Source organism: Euprymna scolopes, chromosome 1 (genome assembly GCF_053919585.1).
Source record: "Euprymna scolopes isolate OS-2025 chromosome 1, ASM5391958v1, whole genome shotgun sequence".
Taxonomy (NCBI): Eukaryota; Metazoa; Mollusca; class Cephalopoda; order Sepiida; family Sepiolidae; genus Euprymna; species Euprymna scolopes.
Window position 1 is genome coordinate 120,123,315 of NC_136482.1, and position 16,469 is coordinate 120,139,783.

Here is a 16,469-nt window from a genome sequence, read left to right on the forward strand (position 1 = left end):
GTGTTTCGGATAATTGCCTGCCTTGGCAATAGTTTGTCAAACGCTGATTTTACCTTTCTGGCAAACATTAGATCAGCTGGTGATATGTTTGATGGTGTACTAGGGTGTTGTGTAATCCTATATACTTGCAAGAATTGTTGCAAAGCTTTTTCTGTTGGTGTTACAATGGGTTTCTTTAACGCTCCTTTTAGCGTGTCCACGAACCTTTCCCCGAGGCCGTTCGACCTTAGATGATACGGTGGAGTCGTGATGTGCTTCACTCGGAACGGGTCGCAAAATTCCTTAAACTCTGCGGATGTGAACTGCGTTCCGTTGTCAGTGACCAGTGTGTCTGGTACACTGAATCTTTCAAACAACTCGTGTAGGAACCCTATTGAGTTGTTAGTTGTTGGATTCCTGCAACGCATTACCTCCGGCAATTTTGTGAAATTATCCACTACAATTAAATAATAGTGTTCACCTACTGGACCAGCGAAGTCCATGTGGATTCTTGACCATGGTTGGTTGGTTTTCGGCCAAGGTTTGTGTACTATAGGTGGAGATTTTGCCGCTAATTGGCATTCTTCACATTTATCACTTGTTGTCGCTATGTCAGTGTCCATGTTACGCCAGTACACGTAGCTTCTCATTAACGACTTCATTCGATTTATCCCCGGATGCAATGTTTTGGGTATTACCACTCTCTCGCTGTACAGTAACACATCGTCACATATGGAGAAAACTTCCTGCACCTTTGTGTCCGTTATAATTTTCTCTTTTATGTCTTTGATATATTCGTCTTTCTCAGCTTCCCTTTTAATGTCCGACAAAGTTACGGGTAGCTCCTTTTTTACTTCAACATTTGTACGAATTGCTGCAATGACTGATTCTTCCAGATTGTGTTTCTGTGGTATCAGTCTTGACAGTCCATCCGCATGGCAAATCTTTTTGAATGCTAGATGTTGTAACTGGAAATTGTAATTAAGTAGTATTGTACCCCAGCGCAGCAATCTATTTGCGGTGTATACCGACAATCCTTTTTTTGGATCCATAGATCGTGACTAACGGTTTATGGTCGGTTTCAAGTATGAATTGTCTACTATATAAATATCGGTGAAATTTAGTCACGGCAAAGATTATGCTCAACGCTTCTTTTTCGATTTGTGAATATGCCCTTTCGGCTGGTATCAGCGTCCTCGAAGCGTGCGCTATTGGTTTTCTAGACCCATCCGGCATAATATGTTGAATGCATGCTCCTAATCCGTAGGAACTAGCGTCACTAGCGACGACTAATTTTTAGTGTGTGTCAAAGTGCGTTAAGAATAAGTCGGATGTTAGTGCGCTCTTTATTTTGTCAAAAGCGGTTTGACATTCTTGCGTCCAGTTCCACGGAGTATCCTATTTAAGCAGATTATTTAAGGGGGCTCGCAAGTTATGCATTTATTTCAATAAGAGATTGGTAATAATTTGCGAGTCCTTAGAAACTCTGCAAGGTTGTTACATTATCGGGTGCTGGCATATTTTTATTGCCGCAGATCTTTCTTGGTCTGGACGTCATACATGTTTGTTTATTATGTGTCCAAGGTACTTAATCTCGCTCATACAAAAGTCACATTTACTTTCTTTTACTTTAAAGCCGAATTCTTGTATTCGAGTAAATACTTGTTTCAAATGTTCCTAATGTTCTTCTAGGGATTTGCTCCTAACAACAATGTCGTCCAGATATGCACATGCGCACTCAATACCACTTAGCATAGTGTCCATCGCTTGCTGAAAGATGGCAGGCGCTACTTTGATGCCAAAAGGCAATCGGTTGTATTTGTATAATCCCTTATGCGTATTGATGCATAGTATTTTTGAGCAATTCTCCTCGACCGGTATTTGCAAATACGCGTCGCTCAAGTCTATCTGGGAGAAGATATTACCCCCATTCAACTTCGTGAATATTTCCTCTGGTCTTAGGAGGGGGCAATGGTGATCTTTTAATAGGGAGTTGACCCCGGTCGAAAAGTCTGCGCACACTCTAACTTCGTCATTCTTTTTCTTTACGTATACGGTGGGGGCTGCCCACTCGTTGTGTTCTATTTTTGATGGAATTCCCGTCTGTTCCAATCAATTTAATTCTTTATCAATCTTTTCCAACCCAGCGAACGGAACATTTCGCTTTTTTTCTACAAATTGGGCTGGCGTTTTATTTAAGTTCAAACGAGGTCTTGAATTCATTGCAGCGACCTAAGTTAGTCGTGAATGCCTCAGGAAATAATTCTTTTAAATCGTCTTTGATATTTACTGTTGTTGGAGAAGAACATGCTATTTTTTTACAGAATGTATTGATTGGCTTATCCCATAGTCCGAATTTCTCAATTAAATCTGTTCCAAACAGATTTTCACTATTTTTTAGTACGAATATTTTTAATTTCTTCGAAATCCCTTTCAATTTTATCGGGAGGACAACTTCTCCTTCAAATTTTATACCACCACCAGTTACCGTCCGGGCTGCTTTACTAGTTTTAATCATGGCCGGTTTTCCCAACATTTTCCACGTATTCAGGTTTATTATAGAAACATCGGAGCCGGAGTCGAGTTGTAAATTTATTGATGTTTTATATATTTCCGCCTTTACGTATTTTCGCCGATCTTTGTCTAATTTTGTATTTGATTTTGTTTGCTGTACTCTCTTTCTGGTGTAATCTTTATATCTGCAGCAATCGCTTTTGTGTCCCACCGTCTTACAAATGTAGCATTTTTCTTCTTATAAGGACAATCTGATTCCCAATGCTTTTCTGTACATCTCTTACAGTTATATCTAGGAAGAGGCTTGTTATATTCTGTACTATATTTATGGTTATTATCTTTGGAATATCCCGTTCCATTGCTTTTCTTTGTAAAGTTCTTGGTTGGTGCGTATGGTTTTCTAACTTTTCTTTCATATGCCACTCCGGAATCTTCTATATTTTTGTTAATCCTTTTTTAGTGTAATGCCCCTTTCACAGTCCTCTGCTAGTTTCTGGAGGGTTAAATCTTGCTAAGATTCCAGCTTAGGCAACACTCGTCTGCGTATTTCTGCATTTTTCGTGGAAACTAACCCTTGAGCGAAGATTAGACATTTATAATCTTCTACCGTTAGTTCTGCAAGCTTAAAATTATCGCAGTTTTTATTGACAACTGATGCGTATGTCAAATAATCTTGGTTGTCCATCTTTCTTAGATTAATGCACAGCCATCTTTTATGAAAAAGAGATATATTTTGATTAAATAATTCTTTTAGTAATTTACAGCTTCCATGAACTCTAATTCCGCAGTTTTTGTTAGGTAATATGTAATCTACGAATTTGCTGTGTTCTGATGTACCCAATTTTCTGAGTAAGAGGCTCACTTTCTGACTATTTGGCCAATTTTTAGAGTCCAGTTGAAAAACATCCTCGTATCTTGTGTAGTATGCTTCAACATTCTTCTCTTCCTCAGGCACATAATTAAATGTGTCCACGCTATTAAAAATAGTTGTATGGGAGAAATTAACACTATCGGCATTTTCTCGATTACTCTTTAGTAGTTCCAGTGTTTTAGCGAAACGTTCATTTTGTCTTTCTTCATATTCCAATTTAGTTTCTTATGCGTTTCTTCCTGTTCCAATTGCAGTTGTTTCTGCTTTAATTGTGCCATTTTCTGCTTTTCTTCTTGTTCCTGCTGCCATTTCAATAATCTGTCCTCTCTCTTTTCCTCGCGGTCAGCCTGTGCCTGTATTTGTGTTTGCAAAAACTTGTTTTGTGTAGCTCGTCTGCGTTCATCCCGCTCAGCCTGTGCTTGTAAAAATTGCATGAACATTTTTGATAAGTCTTTCATGTTTTTTTTTTAGTGTGTAGTTAAAAAAAATATTGTACCATGTACAATATACATCGGTTTGGGTTACAACAAAATAGCAAATTGCTGTAAGCTCCTGTTTTCAATAATAATATCGCTGCTTGCAATAATATATTCTTTTTGCGAGTCACGCTGCAAAAAAAAAAATAAAACAGGTTTATCTGGAATCACGAAATGGAATTGACTTTCCCTTTTTAGTCACTTACTAATAAGTAACTGTTTCCACAAAACAAACGTTAGTTTTTTTTAATCGAGTCACAATTGAATAAATGTATGCAATACATTTAGTTCTTTGAGTTTTGATTTCTCTAGTATTTTAGTAATTAAAATACCTCTTAAATTGAGATTACCTTTTTCCGTGACGTTTTACTGTATTATGCGTTATTCAGTGACAACTTCAAGAAAAAAATCCTTTCCTTGAATTTTAGTTTTAGCTGAGGTATTTCCTTTTAGTACCGACGTCAACCAAAACATTAATTAAAAAGTCCTTTAGTTGTTGTTTTTTTATGGTGAACTTTTTTCGTAGGTTACTGCCTTGCTTTTCGTAATACGGGTCTGACCTGTCGTTTTTTGCGACAGAACAAAGTTCGCTTTTCGTTTGCAAGTTGGTCCTTTAGTAAGATTTGTCGTGTAGCGACGAAACAAAAATTCACTTTTACATTCGTTTGCAAGTCGGATTCCCAGAAAACGGCGTAAATTGTCGCCTTTTCAACGTTAGAGTTTTTTTTGTTCACTTGAGTTGAAACTTCTCTTTAGCGTAAAATCCGTTTGCTCGTCAACACTTTGCATTCCTTAAAAAAATTGTCAACCTTTGCGTTGTACCTTTTTTTTTTAAATAGATCTTCGTCAAACTGTTATATTTGACGCTTCATATCTCGTCGCCAACTGTTGTGGTTGCAAGGTTGAACAATAATTAGTAAGGAAATACAATGAAGACGCAAACAACAAGATAACGCAATAATAAGTGTATTAAAGAAAAGGTATATTTACAATATGTACAAATGACGGTGTCGAGTCAGAGAGTCTTGGTGGGAGGACATGTACGCTCTTCGGCGTCACTTCCGGTGGCATTTGAGTAAGACACACCAAGGCCAACCAAGGCTTGCCATTTATAGTGTTATGTTATTCGCATATGCAAATAAGTGGTTGCCACCACAACAATTAAAAATATTAAAAATATTGCAGCAGGTGTGCGAAAAGAAATGTCCGATCATAATTATTATTGGATAGAAATTGTCATCCAAATTGTTTACAACATAGACATTACTTCTCTTGCCATTGTGAAAATTTAGATAAATTAAATACACGTATATAATATATTTTATTTTTAATTTCGCAATGTATAATTTTGGAAATAATTATTATAGAGGTGTAGATAGATTTCCTCGGTACCCTGGTAAGAAAATATTTTTTAAAAGTTTTATTTATTTAGTTTGTTGGTGAAAACTAATCCTCTAACGACTCCCCATTAAACGTTAATATTCTCATCTAAGTAATCATAAATATAACATTTTATTACACGTGTTTATGAAAATACAGGTAAAAATAAAGATAAAATATTTTTTGCAAAGAATATAATTTCGATAGCACAACCATAATAATATTTTTTTAAAGTAAGATTTATTGATATACTTGCAGGATTTTTTTAACTATTGTATCGGTAGGCGGTGAATAAATACGTACCCATATGTATTTAAGATATGAATAGTAACTCGCTTTCTCCAAACCACTGTATACTAGCGTTTCAGCCCGGGTGTTTTGATTGTGTGCGTTAAGCAAAAAAATGTGGTAGTAGGAAGGGAGGCTTGAACCTGTGCCGCGAAGTAAGAAAAGAACGGGGAAAAACTGACGTCATGCTGTTACGACAACTACCACAGCGGAAGTGACGTCGGTTTAAATTAAGGCTAGACAATCAAAAAGAGAGCATGACTTTCAAAATTATTGGCGAAAAAAGCTACCCGCCCTGATTAAAACTGCCCAGTTTAAGGTAAGATATTAATTTTTTCAGCCAATTCTTCAATATTTGTCGTCTGAAAGGTCGCACTTCAAAACGATACTGATCTTGTAAAAATGTGTGGATCTGTCGAAAGTTTTAGGCAGACAGGAAAACATACACACATTTATATATTGGCAACTACAAATTTTCATCACAAACCGATTAAAAAGCGTGTCCTATGTCTGAATACCCTTTATGTAAAATTTCAAATGTTCAGACCAGAACTTGTCTGAATAATTTGGTATTTTTATAAATTTGACCCCTACTATAAGCTCCTCACCATTTATTGTTTTGGGCTCAAACCTAGTTATTAAGTTAGATCCATGTTCGGGAAGCTATACCTAAAATTTCTATTGTTTAGACACTAAATTGGCTGAGGAGTTTGGTAGAGTTATCAAAGATAAAATCGTTCAACTTGGACCCGTTAACAGAAAAAAATTATGGCGGAAAACGGATTACAAAGATTTTCCCAAATCTCAATACCCTGTATATCAAATTTAATTTTGAGTCTGTAGACTTAAAATTGACAGAGGAAATATACAGACGCCGACACACAGATACACATACACGTTCACTATTATATATATATATATATATATATATATATATATATATATATATATATATATATATATATATATGTATGTATTTGCGATACTCAATTTAATAATTCATTTTGATATATTAAGTATCCTATAACTGTTGTTAATACAGAAAACGTCTAGGGGTAAAAGTGATTGAAATAATACGCATTCTCCTCGACTTTAAACTAACATCCTACACTAAGCAACACTTTATTTAATAGAATGCTCCTCATACTTTTTAACTGCGGTAACGCTATTTCGATATTCATAAAATAAAAAATTAATATTGATATACATTTAGTGAAAATCTAACTAGTACATTTTGTCTCAGTTTATAGTACCGATTTTTCAATGATTGCTAAGCACTTTCATATGAAGCGTAACCACAGTAACTAATACTAAAATGATTGATGGAACCAATTCTAACAGTATACACGAGACTACCAAACTGATGTACACTGTTTATTCAAACCTATTTTATCACTTTAACGGATGTTTATTTGTCACAAACCGCCCTAGAATACGGAAAAATAGACTGAATATAAATATATTTTATGAAATTTATTTCTGGAAAAAGTGTCACTTTAAAATAACACGCTAGATTATTTAAACATATGTATTTCTTTTCAAATGTCAATGGATATATTTTCAATATTCCAGTTAATAGATAATGAATGTGATTTGTTATTTTGTATAATTTAAGATGTGTTTATATTTGTCAAAGTTATTTTCAAACAATGCGATCACATCCCTTTTTAATTATGTTCGTAATGATATAAAACTCTGTGGTGTATGTTTTTTTTAATTTATAATTAAAAGCATGAATTTCGTAATTAATAATCAATAATCATTGATTTATGTACTGCACATATATAGACAAATAAATTAGTATATTTATTTAAGCCCACTCGAATTTAGTATGTGTAATATTTTTAAGAAGTGGATCATTCTTGCAAAATGTAAATATGTCTATATGTGAAATGAGATCTGTAAAAATTCATTAATGACGTGATTGCAAGACACAAAATCTACATCCTCAAGTGTCGTTGCATTTCAATATGTATCATAAACGAAAATGACTATTCAAGGCACCGATCGAGCATCACATTAATAGGCATTATCATTGCAATGCATAAAAACTGATGTAATACTTCCGGTATATTGCTGGCAGATTTCAATTACTTATGAATGTATTCCAAATAAAATAGAATGCTATAGACCCATAACCAGTTATACAAATATGGTGCTTATATTCTACAGATAGAAGTTTAATCTCGACTTACAGATTACTCAAAGATATTGGGTCAGTGTAGTTGAGACTAAGTTTACGTATATGGAACCTACATCTAAAATACGAGCGTTTCCGCTACATCAAAAGAGCTATGATTAGTTCATTGGAGTTGGGTGTTTATAGAATAGGGGAGCTCATAAGATAAATTAAAAATACTTGGCGAGTATTTAGTCAATAAGATACATTTACAAGTTTGAAAAAATCTGTCATTTACATGAATATAATCATGAATTAGAAAAATATAGATTAAGCCAGAATAATTTATGGCACTATCGCTTTCCCGGGAGGGTTACTTGGTTGAGGAACGTCTTGGGAACGTCACCACACCCCGGGGATATACGATATCCAACGATATTTAACGATAAGAACATGTTGGAAACATCATCAACAGCAACGGGTCGATATGTAGTCAGCTATAACTGTCTGGCATGGGCCGCTTTTTGTGTGTTCATTGTGTCGTTAAAGGCAGCTTTCTGCCGTCGCATTAATGGCATGCTGTAATCGAACACTTATACAAACTAGCGGACAAATTCATTTTTATAAAAATATATAATTTATTTAGCAGTTAACAAGTAGGAAGCATATTTAGTCGACCCGTTGCGTGAACACCAAACTACTATGTCATCCGCGTATGGGGGTGTAAGCTTCAACAGTTTTTACAATACAATCATATTTCAATTCTCTCTTCATTGAAAGAGAAAGAAAGGGAGTGAATCAGAGAAATAGAGAAAGAAAGAGAGGTAGAGCGAGCGAGAACGAACGATAGAGAAACATAGAAAGAGAGAGGATACATTCATACAGGTTAAACATTGTTTTGTTTTCGAATGCCTCGATGACGCGTTTTCAGGCTTTGACCTTTAAATTTCTAAAGCCTTATATCGTTTTGCCCTGGTTCAATATTATAAACAGACTGTCATTCTTGTCTTGAGTTATAGTAGAACATTTTCAAAATCACAAACACCTGGTAATCACATTTGCACTGCATAAGTGCAGATCAAGTTAGGAACAAGGTTCATTAATGTAGACGCCCCCAGCTTCCTCAAAAGAGGCTACGTCAGTGGATCACAGATTACTACCTTAAATATTAGTACAGTTGATGTAAAATTAATAAGTATTATTTGAAGTTTATTCAAGAACTAAATATAGTATTATAGTGTTTAGTAGAACACGAGAGAGGGTTGTATATATTATGTGAATTTATTGACGTGTAAACTGGTTTGCGGGCCGATATATTTGACCGTCATTATATGAAGTTGGCAAGTGATCTTCTAGTGATTGGCTAAACATTACATGTAACAATTATAAAAACGGAGTCATTTTCTTTTTACAAAAATTCACCACTTTTCAAAGCCATGATTCCACTCAAGGATAAGGGTTTATAAGTGTACAATAGTCAATGAGATAAGGTTATAGTAATCGTTAGTAATAGAACTTTTGTAGATTTTAATACTTAAGGGGGTGGCTTATCACGGACTTATTCAAGGTTGACATGAAGACGACCATATTTTAGTCACTTGGAAAGCAACAAAAAAAAGCGAACAAAGATTCAAAGGCGAGCAGTTCTAAGTAAGAAGATTTTCGTAGAATTTAGGTTTAAGTTTAGGCACAGATAAAATGTGTGGAAAGTGTTGATAATTGTCCGAGGTAGACGAGCGTGTTTCATGAGTCAGGTCAGGTGGCGGCGATACATTTATACTCAGACGAGCACTTTTCATGAAAATAACAATGACCTGCTGACAATTTCTTTTTAGTGGGTGAAAATAAGTAAAAATGCCCCCCACTAGGCTACAAAGTTTATTTCAACTGTGTCACTTCAGCATAAACTACTAGCTGCTTCTGCCAGATGTGGCAGCAATACTCTATCATTGAACGTAAATGACTCCTATAGAAGTAGATAGCGGTTGTTTTAGTTTAACCTCGTTTAGTGGATATTTATACCTTATTCACCTGGGTTTATCTTGATTTGACGCATCCTCCGAAAACCTGCAAACAAAAATACGTACGACTCAAAGACTTCGTGTTATTGACATCAACTCTATTCCGGATATTGTGTAATTATTGAAAGCGATAAAGTTGCAACTAGATTTTTGTTGTTAATATTTTCCCCATACTCAGATCTATTATAGTCCAAAATCATTTTCGTCTTTTTACTGCAAATTACATCTGCTAATTCTGGCTCTTAATTCTTTATTAACTGGTGTTTATATTTGAAGCTCTATCGTTACGACATTTAAATTGTACTCTAACATTATTGTTCACCAAGTTAACATTTGTTTGTGCTAGTTATTAAAACTAACATTAATTTCTATTAAAACATTTTATGATGAAAAATGTTATTTTAAAAATGTTCATTTTGCTATTAGAAATATGAGCAATGCCCATTATACTCGTTAATTAGTACACATTTCGCCCTTTTCCGTTCAATGTCTGAAATGTATTACGTTATATATGAGTGTATCATACTTTAGATATTTTGTTTTCGGTCAGTATAGATTTTAATATTTTAAGTTATTGTCCTCATTCAGAGATACCAGATTAGGATAGTTGATATTTGCTCAATATAAGCGTATATTATGCCTTACCGTTCTCTTATAAGGGCAGAAGTAAGTAGAGACAACAGTATTCACCTTTTCGAATTAAAATCTATGATGTATCAGTAAAAATATATTATCTAAAATGTTATAATATTATTTCACTTAAAACAATTTATTTTGTACACATAGTTGTTTCGCTTATTCCGAGGGATGTGTATCGCTCATTACCGGCACTGCTTGAATGACAGAATATATTATCTTTAAATATATGTTATGGAGTAAAACTTGTGGGGAATTTTTAGAACATTTAAGTACTAGAGAGTGGCAGTTCTGATTGTATCGATTTTTTATATATTTACTTGGGGAATAATACGCCAAGAATATAAAAATGTTAAATGTAATTTGTACGAGTAATATTGTATTAAAATACGTAGGAATACACATTTTAAAAGCACAGTGAAAGTGAAAAATCAAACCTGCGTCAATGCACAATCACGATTCATGAAAAATATAAGAGATATTGTCTAAATATTTCTGATGAAGAGTTTTGTATGCCGAAACTTTTAAATTCTAAATAAATATTTGTTTTAAAAATTAAAACGTACCAATACTGATGTTTTAACAGTTATGTTTTCATTTTCGTTTTAATCCTCTAAACTGGGGATTTCTATTAATCTTAAGGCATTTGCACATCATTGCATGAAAACACTGAACCAGGCTATACAAGCTATAACACAGATAACTAGATCTGATATAAAACACCATCATGGCTAGAAAACAAAAAAACGTAGTGCCTGAACCGTCTAAATGATATTTTTTTCGTATGGACTAAATATTAGAATCAGTAAATAAATAAATATATATTCGTAAAACAAAGTAAGATAATTTACGGGTCTGGTCCTTTAACAAAACCATTCTGAATTACATTTTCATTATTTCTCTAAACAGTGAATCTCTATAAAATTTTACACATGCGCGTATGTTCACTGAACTGAACGATACAGTCATTATCTTCATCAAAGAGGAAGAATTAAACTCTTTTCTAAACAATCATTATGAAGGTTTTAAGTTGAGCTGAAAATTATAGATTCTGAATAAATAAATATTAATTTAAATAAATAAAAATATTGCACGAATCTGATTTGTTAACCAAAATGTTGCAAATTTCATTCTACCGTGCTTCTAAACAGATATCTAATTATTGTAACACATGTGCGCATGATCACGCGACATATGAATCATGTTAACTCAAATGGTGATTTTTGTTGATGTGGCACAATGAAGAACATTCTTTTTGGGGAAGCTGTGGCTCCTGGATTAATATATTATTACTTAGTTGGGGCTGACTGTATATTTGGGCAGGCAAGAAATACATGCGTTATTTTCGAAAAAGATATGGCGATTTTAGTAACTGTTGCTAATCTGGTATAATTCGAACCAAGAGTGATAATGGTTATAATATTCAACCCAATACTTCGAAATATAAAACTCAAAAGAACAGGTAATCAAGGCCTACAAAGTTCACAGATTATGTTAATTTCTGTTTCCACGTCTAACTGTCTTTAACTCGTCTTCTATTTCAATGCGGAAAGATAGGAGAATTGAATTATAATTGTAATGTTTCAAATTGCCCAGGCCTTCGACTTCGTCGAAAGCAGACGTGTTACAGTTTGGTCTGGTTGTAAGTGACAGCGGATGTGAGTTGGCAATCACGTAATTTCAGTATGTTCCTTCAGTGTTAAATAAAATAGTAATATTTGTTTTAATAAAATGGCTTTGTTCGCTATTTATACAAGCGTTCTATCTGAAGTAACAGTATTCATTTCAGAAAAGTTGTCGCTGTTATTTCCAGCAAGGAAACGGTGCTTGTACCAACGTAAAGAAGATTCAAGAAGCATCCCATACCAACCGGTTACAACTGAAGCAATCTCAAACCGTAGCTGTAGCTTTCGTCGCTGTTTACGTATTGTTTGATATCTTTTGAACGTGTTTCACACCCAAGGGGATGCCGTTCGTAAGACGTTTTTCAACCTAGTAAATCACATGGGGCAAACAATCGTGGCATATACGTTTACCTTACTACCTTGAAAAAATGTCAAATATATATTTCTATTATCTAGATTTTGTGTATTTGTGTAATATTTGGAGAAGAATACCCCCAAAGTCTCTGTACGGTATTTACCCGTATTTCTCACGTTTGCCTCTATCTGATTACAAACTATAACTGTGCTAATTACGTATCAATTATAAACGGTCTTCTGGAGATTGAAAGTTTAATATGTAGCAATAGGGAATACTTAAAAAAACAAGTGCGACTAAATATGATTCCTCCCGGTATGGTCTAACAGAACGATAGAATAGGGCCCCTGGATTGAATAAAAGAATGAGTTCGCAATTTTCATAGGCACTCAATTCTTCAACGAAAATATATTCCAGTTCTAGGAGACACCTCAACTAAATCGTAGGTTACTCTGGTTTTAAACGTTGTGAATCATAATATTTTGAAGTTTATCACTGCCATAAAATTGTGTCTAATTGCATGCTTGAAAGGGCCAGACCGAGTATCGTTTTTAGTAAATACAATAATGTAATGATCCCATGTGTGTTACAAACGAAACATCATGTCATTTACGATCTCTATGTTAAACGTATAATACCAGAGTGATGATTATCTTACAAAAATCTATTTCCATATCTATTGGATGTCACATTGTAATCAATTGCAAGCCAGAGAAAAGAAACGCATCAATGATAAACTGCATAAATATAAAAATAACCACCGCAAAGGATATCATTCAATCTTTCACTCCATAATTATTCCCTGTAGTTTGAATAATCAAGCAATTTCTTTCGAGATTTTCGTCACAGAGTTAATATTCAAAGAAAGGCCATCTTATCTTGACTCGCACATTGTCAATAGATTGTGAGTAACTGAATTAGAGATAAAAGCGCTTAAACCGAACGTTCTGGCACACTGACTTAATATATAATAAAATCAGAAAGATTATTTTTTTATGTACTTGTATATCACGAGTATAAAGGCCGTATTAAGCTCAAAATTGATTAGGCTGGAATGTATCAAATTCTGAAAAATTATGACGCTAGACACATGTATATTAAAAATGTAACAGCTCTGTTAATAGACAGTTATATATTCAGAATAAATGTTGTTAGTCTGTTTCAGCTCGATTCTAATTTTGATTGAGAAATCTCTTTTCAGATTCAATTAATCATACTCTGTCAAATGTTCAGAAAAATCACTTCACCTGCGACAACCACTTTCAAAATTTTCCACCACGCTCTACTTATGTCTAAATCTAAATACAAATTCAAGAAACAAAGATTGTTTTCTAAAACTATGCGTGCAACCGTTGTTTTTTTTACCTGATTTTAAGCTGATAAGAACATAGTCGTCTGCAAGTACATTTTAGAATGGGGTCGTTTAGAAACACTCTCAATAATCAGATTAAACTGCGTGTTAACTATAAACGATCACTACCGTAAACCATTTTTTCTAGTAATACAGGATATTTATAGATGGAACCTCTAGTAATATACGGGACATTTATAGCTGGGCCCGCTTATAGCTGGAACCAATCTGTATCTGGTAATATCATAGTATTCAATACCTATATATATATTAGTATCCCTGACAACTCACCCTTTTCTGATTTTTCTTTGATGCATACGTATTTAATATGCATATATATATATATATATATATAAATTTGAAAATATACATTTTCATAGTATCAATACAAATGCATTTATTGTTCAATAGAGAGATACATGGAACTTATCTTATTCTATAGAGTTTAAGATAATGGCTCTACCTTATTCTATAGAGTTTAAGATAATGGCTCTTAACAGCAGCCGAAAAAATGGTAACAAAATAAACAGCAACACGGTGGCTATAGATTTCATGGCAATCCCATGATTAAGAAAATTCAAAATGTTTTGGAAACTATTTTATTTAAGAAAATAATGAAGAAATATTAAAGGGTAACGGACATTCTACTTCAACGTAGGGTATCCGTACGAAGGTTGATGAAGAAATATCATAATCTTAAAAAAGATCGATCGGGATGTAGGGTGACGCTAATGTAACTTGTATGGTATAAAAGCTGTAATATTACTGGTAAGTTTATTGTGGTTTATTAGGGTTTGTTTGAAGTTAAATATAATTGGTACAATAGTTGTTTGGCGCTCTTTTGTGATGATGCAAATGTTTTATAATTTTTGTATATGTAGACAATAGTTTTTTAACATTAATATCTATTTTTGATATCAAATTCTTTGAAGTATTTTGAAGTTTATATCGTATGCAAGTATTGCCATAACTTATCATTTACAATTTATAATATTTCATAATAGCATTGGTGTTCATATGTAGCTGTCATAATCTAATGGCGTACATTTTCTAATTTTAATTTCTTTCAAAAAGATTCAATTTCAGATATTTGATAAAATCTAATAAATGAAACAGCCTTTGCGGCAATTTTGAATGGGGCTATGCAATATATTAATACAATTATACAAAATAAATCGTGATGTAATATGTAAAACGGTACCACCAGTCTTTCTACAATATTGCTTTCCTTACATCTATTCTATCTTTACCATTCCATTTTTTATTTGGCTTTTCTGTTTCTTTACGTCGTTGTCTATTATATAGATAAAATGCAAACAGGGATTTACATAAAATACGTGCCCTTTTAACTACTATGCAATTATAAAATGCACAGACTTATAAATTGTGTCTTCATCGATCATAACTACTCTAATACTAATACTCTTGGTAGGTTCTCTTATTAGTGACGCAATATATACGGCATAATCGCGTTGATACGCCGATTTCATAAAGATCATCCACGTTAATCAATCCTTATACCGTTTAGTATAAGATAGGATTATCATTTAGGCATCTCAGGCGCTCTCTGTAGGATTATGCGAGCTATGTGAAGTATTACAAAAACTAGCTTTGTTATGCACGTGTATCCAACGATTGGCGACCTATCATACATTTAATATTCCCATGAAATATTCATTCGTAGGTAGCAGTCCAAAATTCATGATGTGTTTGCCGCCTTGATAGTCGCTAACGCTTGCGCGAGTTATGTCACCAGATACTGTTAATTATATACACTATTCCATTATTCCAATATCTGGCTTTATCATTTACAAATAATATGCATTTTCATTAGTTCTCCCGATATAAAAAAAACACCCAGCTATGTGCTAAGAAATATACCCTTTTATAATTACAAAAAAGCGCTAAGATTCTAATAGTATAGAAAGAACAAATATACGAAAGGATATCAAGTAGTTTTTTTTATTACAAAATTGTAAAACATCAGATTTGATGAACGCATTATTAATTAAAAATTAGTGATAATTTGGGTTTGTTTAATTATATTGACTGCTGTTGAAATGATGTATGTTATACGCACTTTACCGTAGTATTTATGATCATTTTGTATTCTGCAACACTGTTATGTTCACAGAATCTATATGCTACTTCCCATTTTGCAGAAAATGTTTGGAAACATTGAAGTCAATATATAACTTATTTTAATTTATTAGTCAACGTGGCAACTTTAATTTTTTTTGTTCTTGAAAGTATTAACGTACAACAATGTAACTTTAGATTAATTTTTGCGAGACTTGAAAACTTATAACAAATATATGGGATGCATTCATATCCTAAATTGTACATATGTACTTTCAAATTCATCGACGTACTAAAAATATGGTTTTATCAAACAAAGGATCTGGAGTAATTGCAATTTGAACCTTTTATTCATAAACCATACCACAAAATCATTACAATTCATATAAGGAAATATCAGTAACCGCAAGAATACATATTTTTAAGTATAACATATAATAACAGTAACATATCAAAAACCCATATCTAAGTATCTATGACGTAGTAATATAGTGATTATATGTGCATTTCAGTTTATGTCTCCCTCCTCCGAGAATAATGTTTCGGCTAAAGAATTCTGGTAAAGAGACAATTTATTTGTGTTATAAAACGGCATCTCATCTTATATGAACAATGAGATCAAAATTGCAGTTTAGATAACAAATAATGCATTTTTTAAATAACAGCTGTTTTTTTTTATTTACCTTGTAGAACTATATTGGCAATTAAGGACGGACTATAAGAAGTGCATGACCGTCTGCAATACATACCTTACCAGCCCCAGTCAGCTTGCAAA